Genomic DNA, 27,710 nt, shown 5'->3' with positions numbered 1-27,710 from the left:
GCACTTGCCTTTAAGGCTTTTCTGTTCTTTTTTCCCAATAGTAAACATTTTACTGTACTGTTTATGTGTTGTACATCTTGTGAAACCCTCTCTTTAATTTCTATTAGTACTGATATAGTGGTGTGTTAAGCCTATTCTGCATTATCTATTTTAATTTCTATCAATAGCATAGACGGTGTTGCTTTCCTTATTTTTTTTTATGACAGTTGCTGCCTAGCTTCTTGCTTGAATCAATTGTGTGTTTTATTTCCTGCTCAAAAAGTGTATGTTACTGTGTGCCAATGTGCTACTGTACTGCTTACTAAGTGCAATCTCTCCTTCTGCTTTCTCTCCTCTTCTGCAGTTTTTTTCCTCCCTGCAATACCCCCTGCATCTACTCCTGGTTGGATTGCCTACACCCAAACTACAATATAGCAAACTCAACGGCTTCAACCCTCGAATGGGACTAAAACTAAGCCTTTTCTAGAAGGTGTTAAGAAAGTATGTACTTCTGCTACTAAACCCCTGTGTTACTACAGGTACCTAAAAGCCGACTAGGTGTTCAGTATGCTCCCCCACCAGGAAATCCAGCAGCCTACTTATTATTTACTTATTACTTATTTCCTCTCTGTTTCCTTTTTCCCTCGACCTAGCCCTGTTTGGGATCTGCTGTAAGGGATTTACAGGTGCACTACAGCACTTGTCCATAAGGTGGCACCCTCCTCCCACTATACTCTATTCCTTATGTTTTTGTTGTTCCCTTCTCTCCAGTATATCATACAAGCTCTACCTTCCCTTTATTGGTCTCTCAATACTTCTTTTTAAATATTGTAGCTCACCCCTTTCTGCTTAATCCCCTGTCCCCAGTACTTACCTTCTACATTTTTCAATAGTCCTCTGATAGTTTTTCTGCTCTCATCCTGCAGTCCTGGCTCTGCCCACTCCATTCGCCCTATGGGTTCACTCCACTCCCCTACCCTGCCCCCAATTCTCACCCGCCCCCAGTATATCTAGCTTTATTCTGCCCTATCTCTCGCACCCCTTTCCTCCAACCAATCCAAACTCTCCTAAACCCTCCCCTTCCTCTCCATAACCACTCCCCCTAATTTGTTATTCAACCTCCCAATTACCTCTACTTACTTTCCAAACAACACCATCATGCCACCCCTTCCTCCCAAACTCCTTCAATTGTCTTGCTTCCTTTTCCTACTTATTCCCCTATACCACATCACTTGCTATACTCATATCCACTTACTCCCTCCTCCTTTTATTCCCCAACACCACCCTGTCTCTCATTACCACAACATATCCGCTTCATTAATTCCTTCCTACCCATTACTCTTCAGGAAAACTAAGCTTTTTCCAACTTCAAATATAAACCTTAAATACAAACTACACATCCACCAGCCACCTCCTTTCAATTATAAAACTAAACAGAACCCTCCTCATCCCATATTCATTCACTTAGCAGGAGACATTCACCCCAACCCAGGTCCTACCTTTCATCCCACAATGCCCCCTAACCACCACAAGAAATGCTCTAACAAACAACTCAAATTCCTTACCATCAACGCCCAAAGCCTAAAAAATAAACTATCCCACTTCCATGCCTGGCTCTACCATAACTCCCCTGATATAGCAGCTATCACTGAAACATGGCTAAAACCTCACATTCATGACTCAAAGTTCCTACCCCAGGATTCCATTCTCTACGATCTGACCGACCTAATAAAAGAGGTGGAGGCGTTTCTTTAATCTACTCCAACCTCTTGTCCATTACTCCCTACCCAAACCCTATCCCTTTATTCAATAACACTGAACTAGTAATTGGCATACTAAAAATGAACAACCATAAAAGTATCTGCATCATCTGTCTCTACATTCCTCCAGGCAACAATACTCTAGAAGACATCCTATCCTGGACTTCCTCTAATATTAGTCTTGAAACCTTTATTTTAGGTGATGTAAATATTGATTGGAATAAAATCTCAAACCCAAATCCCTCAATAACCATCAACTTATTTAATTTCACCCAACTCATTAACTTCATTACCAGACCAAACAAAGCTAATCCTCCAGGCTCCATACTCGATTGGATTCTCTTATCTCACCCTAACAAAGTTATAAAATCTGACACCTCTTCAGACCCTCTAGGAGACCACCTCCCTGCCTTTGCCATACGAGCTACTTCCTCCCCCCCCACTCCCACCTCTACACTCACACTTGAAACCTCTCAAACTTCAACCCTGCTTCCTTCTCTGACTCACTTAAACAAATCAACTGGAACCCTTTAAAACTTCTACCACTAGATGAAGCCGTCCACTACTTCAATTCAGCATTCTTAACAGTCCTTAACACTCTAGCCCCAACTAGAACTATAAGACTTAAAGCAAAAACCTCCCCTTGGCTCACCAAAGATACAAAAAAGTTAATGCTCCTTAGAGATAAAACCTGGAAAACCTACCACAAACAAAAACAACCTGAATCACTTCTTAAATACAAGCAGCTAAGAAACCTTTGCAAGAAACAAATCATTAAAGACAAAAAATCTTACTACATTCAACTTCAAGAAAACCATGCTAGAAACCCCAAACTATTCTGGAATTCCATCAATTCACTCCTCAGACCTGGTACTAAAAATATCCCCTGTCCAGATACCAGCAAAACCGACCTCGAAATAGCCTCACTATTTAATTCCTTTTTCACCTCTTCCATTTCTGAGCTAACTAAAACTTTTCTCAACAATCACATATCTCCTGCCACTATTCAATCTTCCTCAAACTGTTCTCAACCACCCTCTTTCAAACTAAAACCAGTATCTACCAACCAAATAAAAAAACTCCTTCTTAAACTAAAGCCCTGCTCCAATGCCCCGATAACATCTTATCTGCCTTCCTAAAAATTGCTTGTGACTCTGTTGCTCTTCCCATCAGCATCCTAATCAATAGGTCTTTACTTGAATCCTATGTACCTAAACTTTGGCGTACCGCTTACATCCTACCTCTCCACAAAGGTGGCAAAAACTGTTCAGTCACAAATTTCCGTCCTATTGCCATTCTCTCTCCTATATCCAAAATCCTAGAAAAATGTATCCACCTACAACTCCTGCCATTCCTCACCAAGCACCAGCTTCTCTCTCCTACCCAACACGGCTTTCGCCCAGGACATAGTACTAACACTGCCCTTCTCTCCTTCCTGTACTCAGTTAACTCTGCCCGTGACTCTGATAATATAGTATATACTGTCCTTCTAGATTTATCCAAAGCTTTTGATACCATCTCTCATACCCACCTCCTAAACCACTTATCAGATCTCAACCTTTCCTCAGAATCCCTTTCCTGGTTTTCCAGCTACCTTTCTAACACATCCCAAGCAGTAAAATGGGGCCAAGCTACCTCCACTTTTTTTCCTACACCTACCGGAGTACCTCAAGGTTCCATACTCAGCCCACTACTATTCAATATCTTCATAAATGACTTCTACAAGTCCATCCCAACATTAAACTCATACAATACGCTGATGATACAACATTAATCTGCTCTGCCTCTAACCTAACAGACCTCCAAGCCTTAACCCAAAGTGCCTTCTCAACCACTGAAAACTGGATGCTACAAAACCGCCTCTCCCTAAATGCCAACAAAACTAAGATACTCCTTTTCTCTCCCTCTAAATCCTCTTCTCTCGACAAACAGTCATTTCAAATTTCCAGCCTTAATAACTCCTCTATCGAAATCGTATCCTCCTCCAAACTTCTTGGTGTCACTATCGATGATCAACTAAAATTTAATTCACATATCCAACTGAACATCAAAAAAAACACATAAAACTAGGTCTATTGTATAGAAACAACCACTTCCTCTCTCCTCACACCAGACTAACCCTTGCTTCTACCTTCCTCCTTCCTACCCTCCTATACGGTGCCCCCCTGCTAACTAATCTTTCATCCTCTCTTACCTCCAAACTAGAGCTATGCTACAACAAAATCGCCAGATTTGCCACAAATGCCAAATCCTCTTCTCATCACTGCTCCTCCCTTCACACCCTAAACTGGCTTGAACTTCCTAATCAACTTAACCTCCTCCAACTCACCACAGCCTTCAAGCTACTACTATACCCTTCGAACTGCCCTGCCCTTTCGAATATCCTGCACCCTTATACCCCCTCTCGACCACTTAGATCTTCTCAACACAACCTAATTACAGTTCAAAAACCCCAGCGCCCTGCTGGCCAGCTTCTCTTATCCTTTACACTTGCTAAGAAATGGAATGCCCTGCCCTTGTCACTTAGGACATGTAACAACCTAAATAACTTCAAAACTCAGCTTCATTCCTACCTCTATCTTAACAGAATTTGCAACTGCACTCTTCAGCCTACAAAACCTAAACTTTCTACTCCATTTGCCCCAGAAACCTCCTTCTATTCTCCTGCCTATTTCCTTTCTATAAGTATTATGCTTAGTGAACAACACAGTAAAACTGTATTATTTCTTGTGATGCCTTTCTCCCTAAACTAAACTGGAATTGTTAGTGTTTCTTCTGTTGTAACCACCTGATACTTGTTACATAGAGTGCCTAAGACCTTACATGTTTACTGAAATTATCTTTGTAAATTAGAAAGCCTATCGATTTGCATGTTCTTTGAAATTATTTTTTGTAATCTATATATTTGAACTGTAATAATTACTTGTTTTGGAGCTTTTCTTCCCGGGCCTCCACTGAAAACGGGCCCGCAATAGCCCAGTGGACCTCCCTGGTAATCAATAAATAAATAAATAAATATTGTTCAGTTTATGAACTTATTATATTATTTGCTAACCTGCATATTTATAGAAAAGTAACAGAAGGTATTGACAGGCTGACTGGGTAATTTAACTGGTTTAAATAAAATGGATGGTTTTAAATGTAATATAACTGTAAACTGATGCTTTAAAAGGGATACACTATTTTAATAGCATAATTAAATATGAGCAGTTCATATTTTGTACTGTAAAGTCTGCTCCAGCGTTTTTTCTTTCACAAGAACAAGAAAAGCTTCACTGAAATTCCCGCTGAAAAAGCTTCATTCCGGCTTCTGTGACTTTATTTAATGTACACAAGCATGTAATAGGTACCAGCAACAAGACTGTGGAGGAAGCTAGAAGCATGGAAACACAAGATGATGACATCACACAACCTTTGAACTCACTCACAGCCTCAAAACATGGAAATGAAGCCGAAAACGAATGTTGGAAGAGAAAGAAATGGATTCTAATTATGTTTTAGCTTTTAAAGCTCATAAAGGTATGGATTACTTACAAAAAAATATGTTATGTAAAAGGGGGAGTCAATTCTGTCTCTATCTCATTAAATTACAATGGAAAATCGTAATTTAATGTTAATGTATGATTGCTATTAGAGATAGTGTAACAAGGAAAGAAACAAGGATTTTATGAACAAAATGCACTCTGATGATGTTAAATAGCAATGTGAGTAAACAGTCAACATATGAAATACATGTAAAGCAAAGTTATATATAACTCTTTATTTTGCTCAATTCATGAGTAAGCAGTCACATCTTGTAAAAGGTTTTGTCAGTATATATAGGATATAAATGCATTGCTTTTAAAGTTAGTGACAATGCAAGTTATGAGGAATTATTTCAAACCCCTAAAAGATTATATACACAGAAGTAATGGAAGATTATAAATATAAAGATTGATTAAAACATCTGATATAGTATAAACTGCTTAAACACTAATAATAGAATAAAGTTTTTTTCTCTTTACTGTAGAGATATCTTAGTTATGCAGTGTTACCATCAAACAAATGACATCTACATTCATGTGTATGAAGGATGGGGCAACACTGCAATGTATATTGTATATGCTTACAGGATTACACTGCATAGAAATATATGTATAAAATTGCTTCTATTGTCATTAGAGGGAGTTTTAACAAAAATATCCTGTCTTTTGACGATTGAAAGAAATGTTTAGTTTATGGTTGGTATTTATTAAATTAGTTGCTTATCTATATATTTACACATTGGTCTTATACCAAAAAGAGTTCACATCATTTTGAAAAGTTAACCTTATATGGTACAGTACAGTAGAACTGTTTATATACATAACTACAAAGGAATTCACTGCGATTATAGAATGTACTTTAAAGGTTCATGTTTAAATGGGTTGTTTTGAAAATATTTTATTGTTTATGTATTCTATGAACAAAGCATAAGCTAATTGTGATCATAATTGGTGTGTGAGATGTGGTTAAAGGGTGGTTTAGTTAATTTATTAACTAAACCTGAGACTTTATGCTTAATGTCTGCATGTGTACATAGTTATTGGTTTCAACGTTCATTAGTGAGTATGTCTTATTCATCCATGATAAAAAATGTCATAACATATTCCAAGTCATTACAGATGGAATGTATTTTAGATGCTCTACATATAAGTATAATATATGATGACTTATAAATGCTTATTGTTAAAGGTTAATGGCTTAAACAATAACATCAAAAGAGCTGGTTTGCTTAAGTTTATCAAATTGCATAAAGCTAAGATAATTTTCTTGCAAGAAACACATTTATTGAAGAAAGATTTACAAAAAATTTCCTTTAATGGCTATGCAGTACTCGCTGATTCTTGTTTTAAGTCTAAAAGAAGGGGCACACTTATATTATGGAATAACACTTGCATAATACCTAAAATTATAAATACATTTTTGGATAAAGATGGAATGTTAAGTTTAGTGGTGCTGGAAATTAATAGGAAATACTACATGTTAATAAATTCATATTGGATACCTGGGTTAGGAACTAAATATGTCAACAAATATCTGGACTTTATTACTCTATATGCAAAGGGGGAAATTATATTGGCATGATATTTCAATTGCTTATTAACAGATCAAGACACCTCTAGAAACAGTAAAATAAAATTAACAGCACAAGCTAAGAAGCTAAATAATTTTATAGCCTCAATGAATCTTAGGGACATACATAATTTAAGAGCTCAAAATTCACTACATTACACACACTATTCTTTCAGATTTGGCACACAAACAAATATTGACAAGATTTTTGTTTCAAACAATACATACTCAAAAATAAATTATGTTTTGATAAAGTCATGCCCACTCTCTGACCACAATGCTGTTTTTTTAGTCTGACTGTGAAAATTATGATTTGATAATTCTACAAAGGATTCCAGCATAAATAACAAAACTAAAGGACTTCAGGGAATGGACATTAAAAGAAATAGATACATTTGTTGAAATCAACAATAATGGTGAGGTAACAGATATATTATGGGATACATTAAAAGTTTACATCTATGACAGAATAAAAGCTTGGTACCTTCAAAAAAGTAAAGAATGGGACAAAGAACTTTTAAAACTACAAAATAGATAAGTTAAAACTAAAACTAAAGTCAAACGATAAAGCAGTGCATATTGAAATTTCAAAATTAAATCCAAAATATTTAGAAATATTAAATCATAAAGTTGCTATAAACATGGAAAAATTAAAATTACAATCCTATTCTGTAAACCCTAGACATTTACACAAACTGATTATCATGTCCAAAAAAATTAATAAACAAAATCATATCAATGAAGGTAAGTACAAGAGTAATAACTCTGTTAAGAGAACAACTGATTTAAGGGGTATATTAGAAGCATTCAGAAATATAGATAAATCAATGATATAAGTCCACTTTTAGAGACAGATAATGTAATAGATACGTTTCTACAGGAAACTATAAACACTAAGATGTCAAATCAGCAAAATAATATACTAAATAAACAAATAATTTTAGCTAAAGTGAAAAAACAAATCAAACATTTGAAGGGCAATAAAGCTCCAAGATTGGATGGAATCCCAGAAACATATAAGATTTTTTCCAAAATAAATAATAAAGATGTTATTAAATACTTTCTCTGTGATTAAACAGAAATGAATAATCCCCCATCTTAGAAATACTCAATAATTTCTCTCATTCTGAAACAAGGTAAGGACCTCAAATCTTGTGCTTCCTATAGACCTACATCATTATTAAACATAGATTACAAAATCTTTATGTCCATCTTGGCCAAGAGACTAAGTAATGACCAAACAGGATTCATCTTACATAGGAAAGTACAGGATAATATTATTAAGTTGTTAACTCCAATAGATAGTGTAAACAAAACTAAGAAACAGCTATTATTAGTTTATATATAGATAAAGCGTTCAATTCCATCAGTTGGTCATATTTACAATGGATACAATTTTTCTTCAGACTTTACTAACCTAATAAAGAAAATATATAATGAATCACAAGCATATGTTAAAATTGTTTCGTGTTGATCTTCAGCATTAAAAATCCTTAAAGGAACTAGACAAGGATGTTTAATGTCCCCGTTATTATTTGCTCTATCAGTGGATCCTTTTGCTTCATATATTAGAAATGACTTAAACATAAAGGGATTCTATGTAAATGAGGATTATTGTCCAAAAGTCCAGCTGTTTGCGTTAAATGCTATAAATAAATTTGAAAAAATCTCAGGGTTTAAATTCAATCAAAATAAAACCAAAACATTATTAATTAATAAGAAAATAAATAGAAACCTACTAAAGTATAACACTTTTAATTGGGAAAATTATATGATAGATTATCTAGGCATTAGTATAAAGAGCACATGGAAAGAGACTATTACATTAAATTATACTAATTTAATAGTTATAATCAGTGATTTAACTAAAAAATGGAATAAAATGTTTTTCACTATGGAAGACAGGCTCTCATTAATAAAATTGATTATCTTACCCAAAGTTTTATTTTATACACAATCACTGATTTTACCCCCACCTAGCAAAATCATTAAACAATTAGATTCTATGTTACTCACATTTATTTGGTTCCCTCAAAAACCCAGAATAGCTTACAAATGGCATGTTAGAGCCTGGAACAGTAATGGGATTGAATTTCCTAATATAGAGCTATACTCCATATCTGTTATAATCAATATAATATTACATTGGATTATATCATCATATACTTCTAGTTGGAAACAACTACATGAGATTCATATAACTGCCACTAAAAGTGTGGAAACACCATTTAAGGAATCATTCAGAATAAACAGAATTTACTGGATTCTTCGTGAATATTGCCTGTACAATAAGAGGTTTTTGTCATTTCTCTTATGGTATAAATCAGATATTCTACATTTTTAAGAACATAATAGCAATTATAGTTTTAAACAAACATTTTTTTCTTATATTTCCCATAGCTTATACACCAGACTGTCTAGATTCTTTCAATACAAATAAAATGCAGAACAGTCAGATTTGATATTTGTCAAAATAAATGGTTGTATATTCATTCATTACAACAATTTATTGAAAATAAAGTGAGAGTATCAATTAATACAGAAGTTAATACTATACCATGGTTGATGCAATTATTTACATGGTGCAATTCAATGAACAGTGAACATAAATTAAGCATATCACAGATATATAAAATTTTAACGAAAGATCTGCTTAATTTTGACCCAGAATTTTGGAATCACTCTGTGAGGATTAATGGTGAACCTCTGTCTAATAAAAACAAGAAACAGTTATTAAAATCAATATATGGCACCTCATCATCACTATATTGGAGATTATATACATGGAAATTCATTCATAGAAGTTTCTGCACTCCACACAAAATTGATCTCATAACTAAAAGTAAAGAAAGCAAATGCTGGAGGTGTGGTGAATTTCTGGAAGCTAACTGGGTTCTGTGTTCACTGAATATAAAATTATTACACAATATTGGAGAGATTTCAGACACTTCACAAAAGCTTTGTGGTCTGATAATTGTGAAATCACTAGTTCATTGATACTATTTAATGTACCTATCCCAAGTGTGATACCCAAATATCAGTTACCAGTTCTTTGGACAATTTTAGCGATATTCAGAAAGATTATTACATCAAATCTGAAAAATAAGCAAGATCTGTTTGTTGAGTTTATTACTTTAGCAAAATCTGTATGCATAAAAGAAATGCAAACCATTTGTTACAGAACATCTAATGTAACACATAAAAGAATAGTGTGGCAAAAACTGGAAATTTGTTAGATAAATATTGACAAGTATTCATGGATAAGAAAAATGTTTATCATGGATGATTGTATATAGTGTAAATAGTTGTGATATAATATTTATAGTATATTTGAAATGTGTATTTCTTTACATTTATTAACAAAACAAAATAAAAAGGTTTTTGAAAAAAATTATATTTTCTTATTGAAAGGGGTTTACATATCCATCCACCTACTTTGTGGTGAAAAAAACATACATTTTTTTTCCTTTTGAACTGGCTCATGATGTTGATTTAAAGTTCCTATCATGGAAAACAGTTACTCATTGTCTTGACTTCTGCAAGCAGTGAATCTGAGTTACATGCTCTTATGGAGACTCAACCCTATTTCAACTTCAATAAAGAAAGGATATATTTGAGAACCAACCCTTCCTTTATTCCTAAAGTGGTTTCAGGGCTTACTTTAAACTGGTCCATTCATCTCCATGTTTTCTTTCCAAAGATAATTCTGCATGCTCTGGATGACCACAGACATTTCAGCTACTGTAGTGACATGACTAAAGACTTCACAAATGTTTTACCTATTATTTCCTTAAAAGTCAAAACAGGGGCAATTAACGTCAAAACAGTCTATTTCCAGATAGTTGTCTCATGCGATTATATTTTATTTTTCAAACCATGACAAGACATTTCCATGGAAAGTCAGAGCCCACTCTACCAGCCTTATGACCACTTTTATTGTGTTTTTGGAAAGGGATAGACTCTAGAAATATTCTAGAGGCAGCTACTAGGTCTTATCTTTACACCTTTCCCAAGAAATGCCAAATCAATTCCTTCTCTAGGGGAAAGGCAGGGTTTGATACAACCATTCTCCAAGGGCACTTACACAATCATCATTCTTCATGCTCACTTTCTTTTCACACTGTTATTTATTCCATATAGCTTAGGCTACTGTGACAGTGATCTAATGATGAACAGAGTACAGTTGTATAAGTAAACTTACTATAGCAGTAGATGTACAAATAGATCACCACTGCAGTACAAACACCCTCACTCCCTCCCTTCTTCACCCTTATTTTCTTGTCCTATCCTCTCCTCTTCTGTTATGTTTGTACATTTTGGATGTCTGGGCTCTATCCTCCCTTGTTTTTTTATTTTTTATTTTGTTTTTGTATTGTTTTGTTTTGTTTTTTTTTTTTTGAAGCAAGAAAGCTCTGATGTTTGGAGCCCATATCCGTATACATATATTTTATACAAAGAAATGTGTAAGAATTTAAAATTAGTTTTAAAATAGCTTTAAAATCTATCATGGTTTGTGTTTATGCATTTTGTTTTTTTTTCTGAATGCCATGACAACTGTTGCTTAAGCCTATCAGTTCATGGAAGTCTTTTTGGGTATGGGGTGGGGGAAGAGACCACATTCTGGAAATTGATGTAATATTATAAAACTACTGGATATGCCTGGTTTCAGTATAGATGTATTTCAGTTTAGGGATGACTAGCACTTAGTAGCTTGCATTGACTATTGCTTTATATTCCTAAAAGTTGTTAAACTGAAAAGGGACTACAATAAAGGTCCACAGTTTAGTAGAAAAGAATTCAAAAACCCAGATATAGGCAGAACAATGTACATGAATGAAAAGGTGATATAATTTTAATGAAAAAATTGTTTCCACTGACAAATCAGACTGCTGTTTGTCAATGCTGGATTATAGAAACAGGCTGCTTCAAGATATGTTTTTTGCCAGCCTGTCATTCATGAGTAGAAGGCTTACAAACAAATAGCATGCTACTAGTCTCCTAATTTCAGAGCATAAGAGTAATAACTGTTGTGAGATTTGAGAATTAACTATTTTCTACTTTCTGAATCAAGCTGTAACTTATCTGTGAGCTGCACTAAAGCCTCTTAAGACATGCAGCAGGTAAACTAAAATATATATAATTCAGTTTGCAATGTATGTTTTTCATTTACATGAAAAGATGGAAAATTGCAAACTCTTTCTATGCAGTATATAAAAAAGTTCTGACCTTTTTCTATTAAGTGTGTTTTGAATTTTGTCAGGAACTGTAGGATAATCCATAAGATGTGAAATGCATAGTAGACATAGAACAGAAAATGTAAATATTCTGTTCTGAGATTTAAAGATCTGTGAATATCCCTAGGCCAGGGAACTAAAAAGCTGTAAAAGTGCAATTAGAAAATTCATTAATTAGATAGCTAGCCAAGATAAGGAAAACAAGCTCATTAGCAGGTAAATTTGAAGCTGCTTAACTGCATCTGTAGATTCTGTATGAGAAAATACAAGTCAAATACAAATCAAATTATTGAACGAGTCAGGGACAAGATGAAAAACTACCCTGGATCTTGTAGTGCACAGACCTACAAGTTTGTTTTTATACTCATATCTTTACCTGTGATGTATTCTGAAAGGTCAGCCAGTTTAGAGCTTAGTAATTCATTTAGTTAAGAGATAACTTCAAAAAGGTAGCTGTGGACATTTTCTTTTTTTCTTGTAATCTATTTGCTCAAGGTAATTTTTTTATGTTTCCTCTCTTCAAGTTTATATTTATCTGCATATTTAACTGTTAACTGTACTGCTTACCTTATCCTTCCTTTAGCAAATTATTTTTATTTATCCCAATTTTAAAATGTGTGTGGCTGATCATGTGTTGATTTATTTATTAATTAAGAAGAAGATATTTATTGCTAAATGGTGTGAGGCTGCTGGCATCTACCTCTAATTTGTTAGTCTGTTCTGCTTGTATTTATATTTATCTGGCTTGTTATCAAGAGTACAAACAGCAAATGGGACTTTCCCAATCAGATAATCTGGGTTGGATGGAGGCCCTACTTTGGGCTAGGAAAATATTACCTGTCTTCCGTGTGTGTGTGTGTGTGTGTGTGTGTGTGTGTGTGTGTGTGTGTGTGTGTGTGTGTCTACATAGATCTAAGAGTTTATTCAAGGAATGGTTAGTGTGGGCAGCTGAGCACTGGAAGGCACTGAAATTCAGAAAGAGTGATGAGAAAGGGTGCTGGGGTGCTGGGTGTTCTGTGTGAAGTTTATTTTTGAGTGTGGATACTAAAGGCCTATACCTAAGTCAACAATGTACTTGGTTCTTTAGGTCCAAACTCCATTTATTGAGTTCTTAGTGATCCATATTTGCTTGCCTATTCTGTACTTTAATCTGTTTAGAACTAGTGGCATGTCTTGAGAGAACATACCCCTGATCAATCAGATTTTCAGATTTAGATAATTTATCAAGGGGTAGTGGAACAGCTATAAGGACCATAGCATTTTCCTACCATATGTCATAACAGGTAAGAGAAACTCAGCAAAGACGGAAGCAATGCAATAACTTAACAGCAAGATATTTGTTTAATGTGCAGAAAGGGGATAGGACAAGAACAAAGATTCTAAAAAACAATACTGAATGTCAATCAGTGTTCTGAATATCAAAGTGAAGAAATTCAATGAAGCACGGGTAAACAGCGAGAGTAACTATGACTCTCTTAAGGTAGCCAAATGCCTCATCATCTAATTACTGACGTGCATGAATGGATGAACAAAATTCCCACTGTTCCTACCTACTATCTAGTGAAACCACAACCAAGAGAACAGGCTTGGCAGAATCAGCAGGGAAAGAAGACCCTGTTGAGCTTGACTGTAGTCTGGCACTGTGAAGAGACATGAGAGGTGTAGAATAAGTGGAAGGCCTCAGCCGCCAGCGAAATACCACCACTCTTATCATTTTTTCACTTACCCGGTGAGGTGAGGGGTGAGCCCCACCTAGGCTCTCACTTCTGGCTCCAAGGACCCAGGCTTCTAGGCGGCACCCACTCCAGGGACAGTTTTAGGTGGAGAGTTTGACTGGGGCAGTACACCTGTCAAAGAGTAATGCAGGTGTCTTAAGGCAAGCTCAGGGAGGACAAAAACCTCCCATGGAGCAGAAGGGCAAAAGCTTGCTTGATCTTGATTTTCGGTATGAGTATAGGCTGTGGCTGTCTGTCACTGTAACTGGAGAGATTAAGGAACAAATTCCATTTTTAGTACAAAGTCAGGCTCAATACGTCTCTGGGATTACTTAGTCAAGATACCTAATCTACAATGTCAGGATCTGTGTATTAAAAATAGCACATCACCTTCTTAGAGTGAGAAGAATCATAAATGTTTTCATGATGTCAATGATGAAACATCAGTGCTACCAAAGAGGTCAGGGGAAAAGTCCATTGAGAACTGAATCCTAATGTTCTGCAAAGAAGATATGGTAGAATAATCTGTAAGTCTACCAGTATTGTGGTGTAGAGGGATAAATCCATAACTATGGCCCAGGTTCAATTACAAGCTCAGACATCTGTGGTGCTGGCAGAGGTAGATGGGGTTGCCCATCCAGGAGAAGGGTGTCTGTTGAAGATGCTCCATGAGAGGAAGTATGGTTCTCAGAGGGGAGAAGCCCTCAACTGTTGAGGAAGAATCCATTAGAGGGGGCAGGGAAACAAAAGTAGATCTTCACATAACCCCCTCATCAGCAGAAGCAGTTGCTAGCACTGTCACCAATATACCCTTAATGTCCACATGCATCCCAGCTCACTCAGATAAAAAGTTCAGTGAAGGAATGAGGAGCAGATAAACCTGAAGAGGAACAGAGGCCATTGGGATGGCTGGAAAGGATGAAGCAGCAAGGGGAGGGGAAAAAACAATCTGTAAGTCTATCACTTGCAGGAATTTCACATCACAAGAGTATAAGATATAAAAAACAACTAGACTACAGGCTATGTGCACCTTGCTAATACACCATCATTAGGCTTTACCTCCTTTTCCAAGGAGGGCAAACCCTGTCTTTCAGCGAGTTTATTCAAGGGTACACATCCAGTATCCAAAGTGTATTTGAAGGATGACATGGAATCACACTGCCTGACCTGTACGGGGAGTTTATTCCAGAGCTGGGAAAGGCACTGAGTGGTGAACCTGTCCTATGTTGCTGTGTTTATTAGCTTGTGTAGGTTTAGAGCTCTGGTTCTTTTGTATCATCAAGGAAAAGAATATCGAGGATAATAGGATCCCACAGGGCACAGATTTATCCTTCGGAGCATGTGAGACAGACAGAAAAAGAAGCATTCCAGTCTTTCCTGGTAGCTAAGATTTTGATCAGAGATCCTTTTTGTTCGGAACCTCTTTCAAGCTGTTGAATGCATTTAGTAATATACTTACCAAAAGATGCTTGGAAAAGGAGGCAAAGCCTAACAATGGTGCATTAGCAAGGTGCACATGGCCTGTAGTCTAGTTGTCTTCGGTGGTAGGTTGGTCATGACAGAGTATAAGGAGACAATGACTTCCTTGGATTTAGAGGTGATACCCTTGGCAATCAGATGCAAGATAAAGGATTTAAGGACTGTGGTCACCATGTAGTAATAAAACGAGACGTACTCAGATCTCTAATCACTGACTCACTCGATAAGGATGTGCTGTTCAATGTTGTAGGGTGCATCTGTTGTTTTCCAAGGGGATTATACTGCATTTCATGGCATTAAATTTAAGCCATTTTTCTTTGCACCAAGTGTTAACTCATAGCAGTTTGTTTTGGAGGGCAAGTATATCATGGAGGGGGGCTTGACTGCAACACCTAGTTTGTGGTCATCAGCAAACATGATTATCCAGAAATCTCTCTTACTGGCTTAGAAGTCAGAGAAATAAATGCCAGGCAGGTGGGAACCCTGCACAGATTCTTAGGGTTCACCACCGGTCACCTTCTCATTGTTTGACGAGGCATTATCTATTTGGATGACGTGTGTTTGTATATTGTCAAATGTCAAAAACTAGCAAACATTACATCATATGCATCACATGAGTTGATTTGTGCTGAAATGTCACTAGTTAATAGCACAATTTAAAAAAAAATATATGTAATGTAGTGTTGCTGCCTCTGTAGATGTATTTATAATTTAGTGATCTTATTTGTTACAAAAACGTTGATGAGAATTATAGCTTTAAGAATGGGTGTAGCCAGAAAGGGCATGTATGCCATGCGTCAGTCAATAGCTTTAGTTGCAGTAAAGAGTCTACGCAGTGAATGGTGTGTTTGCATAATGCCTTCTTATATGACAGTTAATTTTTAAAAGTATTTTACACATTGTAAGCAATAACATGTATGTACACTCCCACACACAAATGTATATCCCAGCGATACCTCTCAACTGTCCAGACTTTCCCAGAATGTCCAGACTTTTGCCTCATATTTTTGGTCTGTTCCTTATAAAATTTGTGGTTTTCTGGCAAATCACTGAAGATTGAACTCACTAAATAATGACATACATTTGAGTTTGACTTTATATCCTTCAGAAAATGTGTGTTAACGGAAATCCTATTATTCTAGTAACTTTCTAGCAGCAATATTAAAAACTGTCTCTGTTTTTTGGGGCATTTGTTCCTCCCATTATTTTAGACTTTATCCACATTTCTTGCTCTGAGAGGTTGAAAATTATGAACCCATCAAATATCCATACCAACACATATACAAATGTATTCCTTCATAAAACATGTTTGCACAAAATAACATTGCATAAACATATCTACGCATTTTATTTTTCCCGACTGTAAATTCAAATATTTTCTACAAATTCTAATGTCCCCTGTATTATATAAATGCATGTGTCTATGCAGTGTACCTTTTCCAAATCATACTGCTCCACTAACCTACTTATTAAAAATAATCAGGAGTGGTACAATTGTTGGGGCTGCTGCCTCACACCGCTTGACTCTCCATTTTGGTTCTTGGCTGAGGTGCCTTCTGTGTGGACTCCACACATCTTTCTTGTGTCTGTGTCACTTTTCAGTAGGTGCTATTGTCTCTTCCCATATCCCACTGATGTGTTACAGGCAAATTGATGATTCCCTAAATTGCCACTGAGAAAGAGACAGAGAGAGAGTGTGTGTGTATGTGCGTGCGTGCATATGTGTGTGTGCGTGCATGCGCGTGTGTGTGTGTGTTATAATGGGCCAGTGCTGGAATGGGCTCTGGTTTCCCTGAAACCCCGGATTCATACACTATATTAAGTGGGTAACAGGAAAAATAATAACTGAATAAATAAAACTCATAAAAATAAAATCAAATATGCATACTCGGACAGCTTATGAAAGAGAAGATACGTCATGCTATGGCCACATTGTTTTTCTAACTTCAGGTTTTTAGATCTATCAAAATAGTTTATGCTGTAAGCATGCCATATAATTCATCGGCCGCAAAATAAGTCTGATTAGCAAACCTGAAAAGTATTTGAAGGCAGTCCACCTTATCAATAAATTTCAAATATATCCTATATGTGATGGAAGTTTACAGACAAGCAGTCCTACTTTCTGATGAATTGCTAACATTGCTAAGAACATAATTTGTAAAGGAATCCAGGCTGTGCTGGAATCCCAAATAATTTTGTATTTCTTTCTGCATTTATTTATTTTCTCATGCACTGTTAGGCAGGAATGTATAGTTTCAGAAATGTTTTATTTGTACTGCAGCCTACATTTAGGATTAAGAATTATGTGTTCTGTTGTTGAGAGTTAGACATCAGTAACTGCTAAAACAGTATTTATTTGTTTTCAAAACACTAAGCATTCCTCCTCTGTTCCTTGTGAAAATGCAGGAGCATAGCCCCAGGTTTTCTGTACCAACAATGATCTGAAGAGCACTTGCAGAACACAAGAGAAATGATTTATTAACATCTATCAGTAATGCTGCAGACTTGAGTTATGGCGTGGTGAAGCAAACAGCATTAATGCTCATCAAATTGATCACTGTTTCAGTAACCTTAGCTATATGGATTATATGCTGCCAAGGATATATAACAGGTGGCCAGCTTCCAAAGCTTCAGGGCAACTTCCATGCACCCAAACTGTCAGGCAGCTCAATCTGAACAACAAAAGAGAAGCAATTCATAAGAGCTTAGCTAGCATGAGAAAGCAAAGCATGTATTTATTATTAGAATACAGTAAAAACATTTATAGTTAACTGTTGCAGCTCACGTTTATGTTTACCATGATGCAATATATTTCTACATTGACTTTTTACAGATATATCTCTAAACAAATAAGAACTTACTATGTAGTGTTTGCTTTCATCTTCCACATTTAAAACACTGCTGTTTCCCTCGTTTTTCCCTGTATATAGCTTATTAAGAGCTATTCAGATGGTGGCAATGTCACTCAACATGTTGAACAATTCCTTCAACCTGTCATATGTCTGCCTATTGTCCATTGTAGTCTCCTAGCAAACCCCCCATAATAATATATTACTTTGTCAAAATAGCAGTTCAGTGAACTGCTATTCAACTAACATAAATTAGTGAATGTTCACATCTGCAAATGTGTTACATAGGAAAAGAGTTACTTGGCCAACATTCCCACCATAACACACACTGCAGTGTATCAAACCAACACAAGTGGGGGGCTTTTCCCCCACAACTCCCCTATTTATATATACCAACTCAGAGATTGCACTACAGTGGGGAAAAGGGAATTTTCTCATGGTGTTCTTTTAGAGAAGGTTCATGATGACTCCTTGGCCTACCTCCCAGATGAGTAGTCAGGATAGATCTATAACTCTATGGATCAGGTGAAGAACCCCCCCCGAGTCAGAAGGATGCATGTCGCTGTACACCCTTCTGCTTCATGATTTGTGTATGCATATTTGACATGAGGACACCCTCCACTCCTCTGCAGGAAGGATGTCATGTGGCCAGTGGAAAAAGGAGAATGGTGGATGCATGGGGCTATGTGAAAGGGTTTCCAAGTGGTAGTGCAATGAAGAATGATTCCAAAGATCATGCAATGGCCATAATGTACCACTAACCACACACTGTGAAGTGTTGTGGGTGGGAATGGCATAAAATTGTTTCACCTATGAACAAACAAACATCTCCCTCAGTCTTGCACACACAGCTGTCACACACACACACACACACACACACACACACACACACACACACACACACACACACACACACACACACACACACACACACACACACACTTTTGCCAGGACTGAGATTAGAACTCCTACTGAACTAGTTATTTGCACTATCGTGTTATGCAGTTATCGCACACACCACAGAGCTTATATGGCTGAAGCCTGACAGAAGGCACTTCTAAGATAACTGATATCTGCAGGACTGCTAAAGTGGGGAAAGGGGAGGTGTACTGGTTTGAATGGACCCAAAAGCTTTTAGTTGTGAACACACACACACACACACACATCTGGGCTTGATGTGAACATTACACCTGTGTAGGTGTAGAATATGAATGCCATGCAATATCACAGTAGCAACACCACAAATATTTGATAGTAACACTCTCATATTGCACTTTATGGAGTATGATAGCATAATTGTACGCTGAGGAAAACATGTTGGGAGGAGTGTAGGGCATGGATTTGGAGTCACACCTCTGTGTAAAATTGTCTCAAAAGTGATGGAAGGTGTATGCACAGATATGCATGTCACCTGTTGTCAGATTAGAACCCCTATATGTGTAGGTAAACTAGTTTGCAAACACAGTAGTTAATGTTACTACAACAGCACATTTGTCTTGAACTGTTTTCTGCACTTCTGTTTAACTGCATAGCTATTTAATCTGTGCAACTGTTTTTTTTTAAAGCTTGGTGGCTTTGAGTTGCCAGCCTCTAGTATAAATTTGATACTGGACATTCCCCCAGTCACATTACATCGGCTCATTCTACTGTTTATATTGAGAACTTTATAAAGGCCCACCCCTTTAGCGTCTCAACCTTGAATTATCTTATCTTCTGTCTCATCACTTTCTACGAAAAAAAACTGTTCCTCTTCCTACTTCATTTTGCTGCTTGTGCTTAGGAGTTCAACTGCACTTAGTTTGCCATATTTATTACTGCTTGTTGGTAGCCTCATTAAGTTGATGACAGTATTCTACTGAATTGCTGCTTTATTTGTGCTGTCTGTTACTGTTATGATTGTGAGCTATTGTTTTAAAACAATCTACTGATTAACTATATTTCATTGCTATCTACTGCAATTCATTACTGTTTAACTACATTGTAGAGCATTTCATTGCTGTTTAACTGCATTTTTTCATACTGCGAGTTATGTTCTTTTGACTATAAGTGATTAATCTGTTCTTCATTATGAGTTTTTTACTGTGTTTTTAATCTTAAAATTGAGTGGCATAGTCTAGATACAGGTCTGATGCATCCAGAGCTTCAGCTGCACAGTTTATAACCCTTTTTGATGTATTCCAGCTACAAATTTTCCCTTAGTAGCACTTGTATTATCATCTAGTACTACTACTCTTAGACCTTCCTCCCTTTACACTCAGCTCTGTCAGAGGGACGATTTTCTATATTTTCTCCTGCCAGTCTAGTTGATATGGGCATCCTGAGATAGTGTACTAACTGCCTCATGTACACGGACAACCCTCTGCTACTAAAAACCTAGGATCACAATTTGTGAGAGATGCAATTACATCAAGCATCTAGTGTCATTGCTCTCTCCCCCACAAACCAGTATATCTGGCACTGAGAAGGTTGGCAACATGAACAGCGCACCTCAAACACCACCCACACCTACACAACACCCCCCCCACATATGTGGAGGTCCTCAACAAAAGCATAACAAACAAAAGAGACCTCCGAGGCTTAAATGCACGCAAACTCCACTGCCCACCACACCACACTACACAGCACACATAGTCCACAAACCTGTGTCTCATACCCACTAAGGCATAAGCATAAACCCAACATATTAGTCATAGGAGACACACAGATGTTCCCCTCACCAGGCTAGATAAGGAGAAAGTCAGGGTTAGTTGTTTGTCGGATACCAGAATCTGCCATATCACCAATCCACTCAAGTTTCTCAACAGGCACTGTTATGACTCTGTCATAGTCCATGTTGGAGTGTATGACTTTAGACGTACCTCCCAGGACTATATGAAGAGAGACATGATCGAGCTCGCTGATTATGTGTCCCAGGCAGGTATGTTCCTAGCCTTAAGCAGCATTCTACCATCACCCAGAATGATGCCTCAGTAGAAACAGAAAATGATTGACTTTAACAACTGGCTGAGTTTCTGGTGTCATTCCAAGGGGATCCAGAACCTGACAGCCTGGGATGACATGATTGACAAACCACGATGCTTTGCCAGAGATGGCCTGCATCTGTCTCCCTTGGGCTTCAGGCTCCTGTCAAAGGCTCTTGCCTCCCCCATAGTGCCTTTTTTAGGCAAGGCCATGAGGTCAAAACTACCAACATGAAAATTTCATCAAAACATAAATTCAAGATCATGCTGCTAAAGGCTAGGAGTCTAAACATGAAACTGCACTCATTGCAAGCATTCTTAACCCTGAAAGAAGCTGACATTTGTGCAGTCACAGAAACCTGGTTCAAAGCTGCAGAGTGCAACTCAACCATACCAGGTTACTCATCCTATCATTCATTCAGACCTCAAACCATGGGCAGCAAAACAAAAGGAGACTTACAATATATATATATATATATATATATATATATATATATATATATATATATATATATATATATAAATAAATATATATATCTATATATATATATATATATATATATATATATATATATATATATATATATATATATATATATATATATATATATATAAGACATACACACCACATACCTCTAGGCTGGTCAAACAGTATGATGCACAGGAAACACTCCAGGTGCAGTTAGCAATTGACAAGACCCCTATTCAAATCATAGCTAGTTATAGGCCTCCAACTCTGACTCAAGATGCCCATTCCACCTATCTGGACTTCTTCAAATCTATCACCCTGATCCTGGGCGACTTTAACTCTCCAACCATAGATTGGAAGAAACACTCATGCCAAAACACAAATGCCTAATGATTCCTTGATTTTGTCAATGCAAATGCCTTGACACCCTCACAAGAGGTGAAACTATCTTAGACTTGGTATTAACCAACCTGAATAACCACTGCAGCATCCATACAGTCTCATCATCCCTGGTAAGATCCGACCACAAAGCAGTCCCTTTCAAAGTTAGCATCTCCCCCCGACCCCCCAAGCTAGGGTCAAACAAAAAAAATTCTTCAAACTGATTACAACCTCCAGAGGGAAGGTATAAACAGCTTAACAGCCCCCCTCCATAGGAACTGGCACATATGTCCAAACCTACACCAAAGTACTATATGAGCCTTTATATAGCTGCATGGAATCAGGAATATCAGCCAGGTCAAAATCATCCTCCTTATTATACAATAAATCAACTCTATAATAAAAGGAAAAAGTTGCTGTCCAGGACCCACAAGGAGCAGGTGCTAACTGGAAGCAATCTTTCCTTAGCCTGAGCAAGCAAATAAGAGTGTGAAAAAATTGAAACTGCAACCATAAACAAAAACGGACTCCGTTCAAACAAACCTTCAATCTTTATTACACCAATAAATCCACCAGATTGAGCGCTTTCATCTGCCCTAAGCAGATTTCATCAAGCAAATAAGAGCACTAGTTAAATCCTCCAAAGCAAATTCTGAGCTCAAATTGGCCACATCTACTAAAGACAATCATAAGGCCTTTTTCACATATGTCCACAATCATAAGGGAAGGAACTGGTGGTCAAGGCCACCACATACACAAACACTGTAGCTATAGCCAACCTGCTAGCAAACATATTCAGTGAAAACTTCACTCTTCCGTCCCCCCATCCGTAAAACAGGACATCCCTAGTACCTGCCCCCCCTCTCCTTATCTCTAGGGAGTAGGCCATCACTGTCCTCTCAAAGGCAAAAAATGCAGCCTCCATGGCGCCCAATAACATCCCAGTCTGCATCCTACATAAACTCAGGCAGGAACTTGCAGCACCATTAGGCACCCTATTCAACCAAAGCCTGAGTACTGGCTTCATCCCAGCTGAGTGGAGGACAGCTACTGTCATCCCTTTGCATAGAGGTGGATCGTCCACCAATTCAGGAAATTATAGTTCATCAGTCTAACTAGTCTAGTCTCATGGACCTCATTAACATGGGCACTGGCAACCTTCAAGACACTTGATCCCACACAGTTTTTTTTTCTCAAGGGGTGGTCATGCCTGTTAAATTTACTCAACTTCTTTGAAACAGTTATTAAGGCCTTAGATGAGGGGAAGATGGTGCACACCTCCTGCCTTGATCTGGCCAAAGCCTTCGATACTATTCCCCACTCAGGTATAATAGATAAAATCTCTCAGGCATCAATCCATATCTTACCAGATGGGTAGCAAACTGACTCACTGATAGAACCTAACTAGTCAAAATAGGGGACATCACCTCAAGTAGTAGACCCATAACAAGTGGTGTACCCCCAGAGATTGGTCTTGGGGCCTCTGCTGTTTGTGATATACTTCTCAGAGGTGCAGGCTAAATTTAGTGGGCTATGGCTGATGAATTTTGCAGATCACTGCAAGCTGGGTACTGTCATCAATTCCCCTAGTGATGTGGACATCCTGCAAGAGGGTCTCACCCAAACAAATGACTGGTGCCAGAAACATGGCCTTAAACTGAATGCCAAAAAATACATCATCATCCCTTTTGGGGAGAGTGACATCCCCACAAATTATCACATTGATAATAAGGCACTAAGCATGCAATCAGTCGTGAGAGACTTGGGCACCCAGGTTGATAGCAAACTGACTTTTGACCACCATATTGCCTCCATTGTATGGAAAGCTTTCTACATGGCCCACCTCATCAGTAAGGGTATCTCATCCAGGGACAAGATGGTCATAACGTCCCTGTATTCTTCCCTTATAAGACCCATTATTGAGTGCAATGTCCCTTTCGGCATGTACCTCACAAAGCACGTGCAACAGCTGGAGAGACCACAGAGGTTCCTCGCCCAGAGAATTCAGGGCCTCAAACATCTACCCTACACAAACAGGCTAAAAGCCCTGTCCCTCTACTCAGTATCCTACAGTCACCTCAGAGCTGACCTCTGTCTGGCATACAAAGCAATCTCAGACCACTCTGATGGGACTGCTGCATATCCACAAGTCAAGCTCCACTTGAGTAACCTGCATGCGTGACCTAAACCTGGTCTGTGACATCAATAGGACATGTTGGTGGGACAGATTTGTGTCCCAGAGACTCCCCCTTTTGTGGAATAGACTCCCTCTCCACGTAAAGCAGAGTACCTCATTAAACCTTTCTAAGTGCAACCTGGATAACTGGATAGGGAACAGAAAATACACCCCTGGGATTCCACCTGTATCCCTGCTGGACAGTGGCATAGGGTGCTGACTTGTTGGAACATGGGCTAAATTCTTGGTTAGGCTTGTAAGTGCCTCAGGGCCAATAGCCAAGTAACTTCCTATGATCCTATGAATACTGTCACAGTGCATGTTATGCAGGATGACATGCACTGTGACAGTATTCATAGGATTATAGAAAGTTACTAGGCTATTGTCACAGTGCATGTTATACAAAATGAAATCAGTGTATGCTACAATGAGATGTTTGGAGTAGGGTTTAACATAGCTGTGGATTCACATATTGTTCTAAAATTGTCACCATAGTGATTGTTGACTACACACACAGTTGACTGTAGTGAGAATAGAACCACTACCTACCTGTTTAAACAGCACAGTACTTAAAACAAGACCCATGGCACAAGCCTGGCTTTTATAGCGTCTGACAATACTTTAAAGCTGATGACATCAGCAGAATCTCCCACATGCTGGTGTAAAATGCTCTCTCAAATATCAACCAAGTAAACACACACACACACACACACACACACACACACACACACACACACACACACACACACACGCACACACACACACACACACACACACACACACACACACACACACACACACACACACACACACACACACACACACACACACACACACACACACACACACACACACACACACCAATTGACCACAGCAAAAACAGAACTCTTACCTACCTATTTACACAGCACAATACTTAATGCATGCACCACAGAAGAAATCTCGCTTTTACAATGCTGCAGGACAATTCGTAGTGGATGACATCACCACTTGATTTTTGAGCGTTGATGTTGCAAGGCCTGCATTAAATGGATGTGTAGGCATGTACAACTTTCAAAATATCAGTACTCTATGGGATTGTACTTATAACTGATACAGTTATGCTCTTCTGACTAGGCAGGCACACACACACACACACACACACACACACACACACACACACACACACACACACACACACACACACACACACACACACACACCAGTTGACTATAGTGAGATTAGAACCCCTACTTAAGTACACTGACTAGAGACCTCAGTACTTAATGCAAGCACCACAGCACAAGTCTGACTTCTGCAATGCTACATGACAATTTATAGTGGATGACATCAGCATTGGATGTTTGAAAAAAGATGTTGGGAGGCCTGAATGAAAAGGATGTGTAGGCATGTACAACTGTCTAAATATTGGTACTCCATGGAATTGTACTGATAACTGCATAATGCATAGTTATGCTGTTTTAACTAGACAGACAGAAACATACATACACACATACACACACACACACACACACACACACACACACACACACACACACACACACACACACACACACACACACACACACACACCAGTTAACTGCAGTGAAATTAGAACACCTAAGTACACTGACTGGAGAACTCAATACTTAATGCAAGAACCATGGCACAAGTCTTATATTTACAAGGCTGCAGGACAATTTATTGTGGTTGACATCATCATTAGATGTCTTGAGAGAAGATGTTGGAAGGCTTGTCTGAAATGGATAGCTAGCCATGTAAAACTGTCAAGATATTAAAGATCTGCATGTTACTAGATTGATGAGTGAGCAAAGTGAAACATTTGCTGTTGTGTTTCCACTGTGCAACTATACCCTAAAAAACAGATTTGTAAACCATATACAAACAGCTGTCCACATTACTACAAGTATTGGAAAATCTGAATGTGCATTGTCAGTATAAAGATGTCCATGGTATATAAGAAAGCATTTTTTTATTTATTTCTGTATTGTAGTTGATATATTTATGACCAAGTACTGAGAGACCAGGTTTCAAATGCATGGGTGCAGGTAACAGTTGGCTACAGTGTAAATATGAGTTCTTTCCTTAAAAGGTGCCTTCCCTTTGTTTGTGTTTTAGGTTCATAGGTTCATACTAGGCTATCTACCCTGGGGCAGTTATAAGCCTAGCCCGATTCTGTATGGCTTACGCCACCCCTTGATTTGAGTATACTGTGCCCTTTTTAAGGTTTAGTTTACTGTGCCTCTGTCCAATAGTGACACGGGAGTAATCCCTGGGACAAACCTACGATCCCCCATCCACCTATCGAGATTCTTCTTGAAGAGATTCAGTGAGGTGCTCTGCCTCACATGAACTGGAATTCTATTCCAGAGCAAAGGGAGCCTCTGGGTTATGAACCTGTCCCTCCAGCAAGTTCTATTTATTTCTGTGCTGAGGTTCAAGTCCCTCGGCGTGTGGCTCTAAGGGATTTAGATTTACTGAGGTGGAGCATGTCCATTAATTCTGGATTTGACATAGCTTTGTATGTCAGGCATAGATCGCCTCAAGTAGGCGGTATGCAACTGAGTAGAGCTGGAGTTTTTTAACCGAGCAGCATATGGCATCTGTTTGAGACCCTTGATCCTCTTGGTGAGATACTTTTGGGGTCTTTCTAATTGCTGCAGGTGTCGGGTAAGGTACATCCCAAAAGGGGAATTGTATTCTATGATGGGCCTGATGAGGGATGAATAAAGGGGCACGATTACCTCTCTTGATCTAGATGTGAAACCCTTCGTGATGAGGTGGGCTATGTAGAAGGTCTTTCTAACCACTTTGGCAATGTAGTTTTCAAAGGAGAGATTGCTATCAACTTGGGTCCCCAGGTCCCTAATAACTTTCTCTGTACTTAATTTGTTTCCGCCTATGTGGTAATTTGTGGGCACATTGTTTTTGCCAAAGGGTATGACTATACATTTTTTGGCATTTAGCTTTAAACCATGGCACTGGCACCAGTTATCTGTCTCTGTGAGACCTTTTTGAAGGATGTTTGTGTCAGCTGGAGAGTTGATTATGGCGCCCAGTTTGCAGTCGTCTGCGAACTTGGTGAGCCATAGTCCTCCCACGTTTGCCTGTACCTCAGAAAAGTATATACCGAACAAGAGTGGTCCCAGGACAGAACCCTGTGGGATGCCACTTGTGACCGGTTTCGAGTCGGACATGGCTCCAGCAACTCTCACTCTGTGGGTTCTGTCTTTGAGCCAGTTTGCGACCCATCTTGTGACATAGGGGTTTATATTTAAGCTGGATAGCTTATCTATGATGCCCGAGTGGGGTATTGTGTCAAATGCCTTTGCAAGGTCCAGATAGGCTGTGTGGACTACCTTCTCTTCATCTATGGCTTTGGTGACTGTTTCGAAGAAGTCAACCAGGTTCAAAAGGCAGGATCTGCCCTTGACAAAGCTGAACTGGGTAGGATCTAGTGTCTTTAGGTCCCCAATGTCTTTGTTTATGAGCTCCATGATGATCCTCTCCATAGCCTTGCAGACTAAGCTAGTCAGGCTTATGGGGCGATAGTTTCCAGGGTCCGTAGAAGCTCCACCTTTGTGGAGTGGGACCACTGTTGCTGTACGCCATTC

This window comes from Protopterus annectens, chromosome 7.part0, assembly GCF_019279795.1.
Source record: "Protopterus annectens isolate FY-2018-M chromosome 7.part0, PAN1.0, whole genome shotgun sequence".
Lineage (NCBI taxonomy): Eukaryota > Metazoa > Chordata > Ceratodontiformes > Protopteridae > Protopterus > Protopterus annectens.
Note: the sequence above shows the minus strand (reverse complement) of the source record.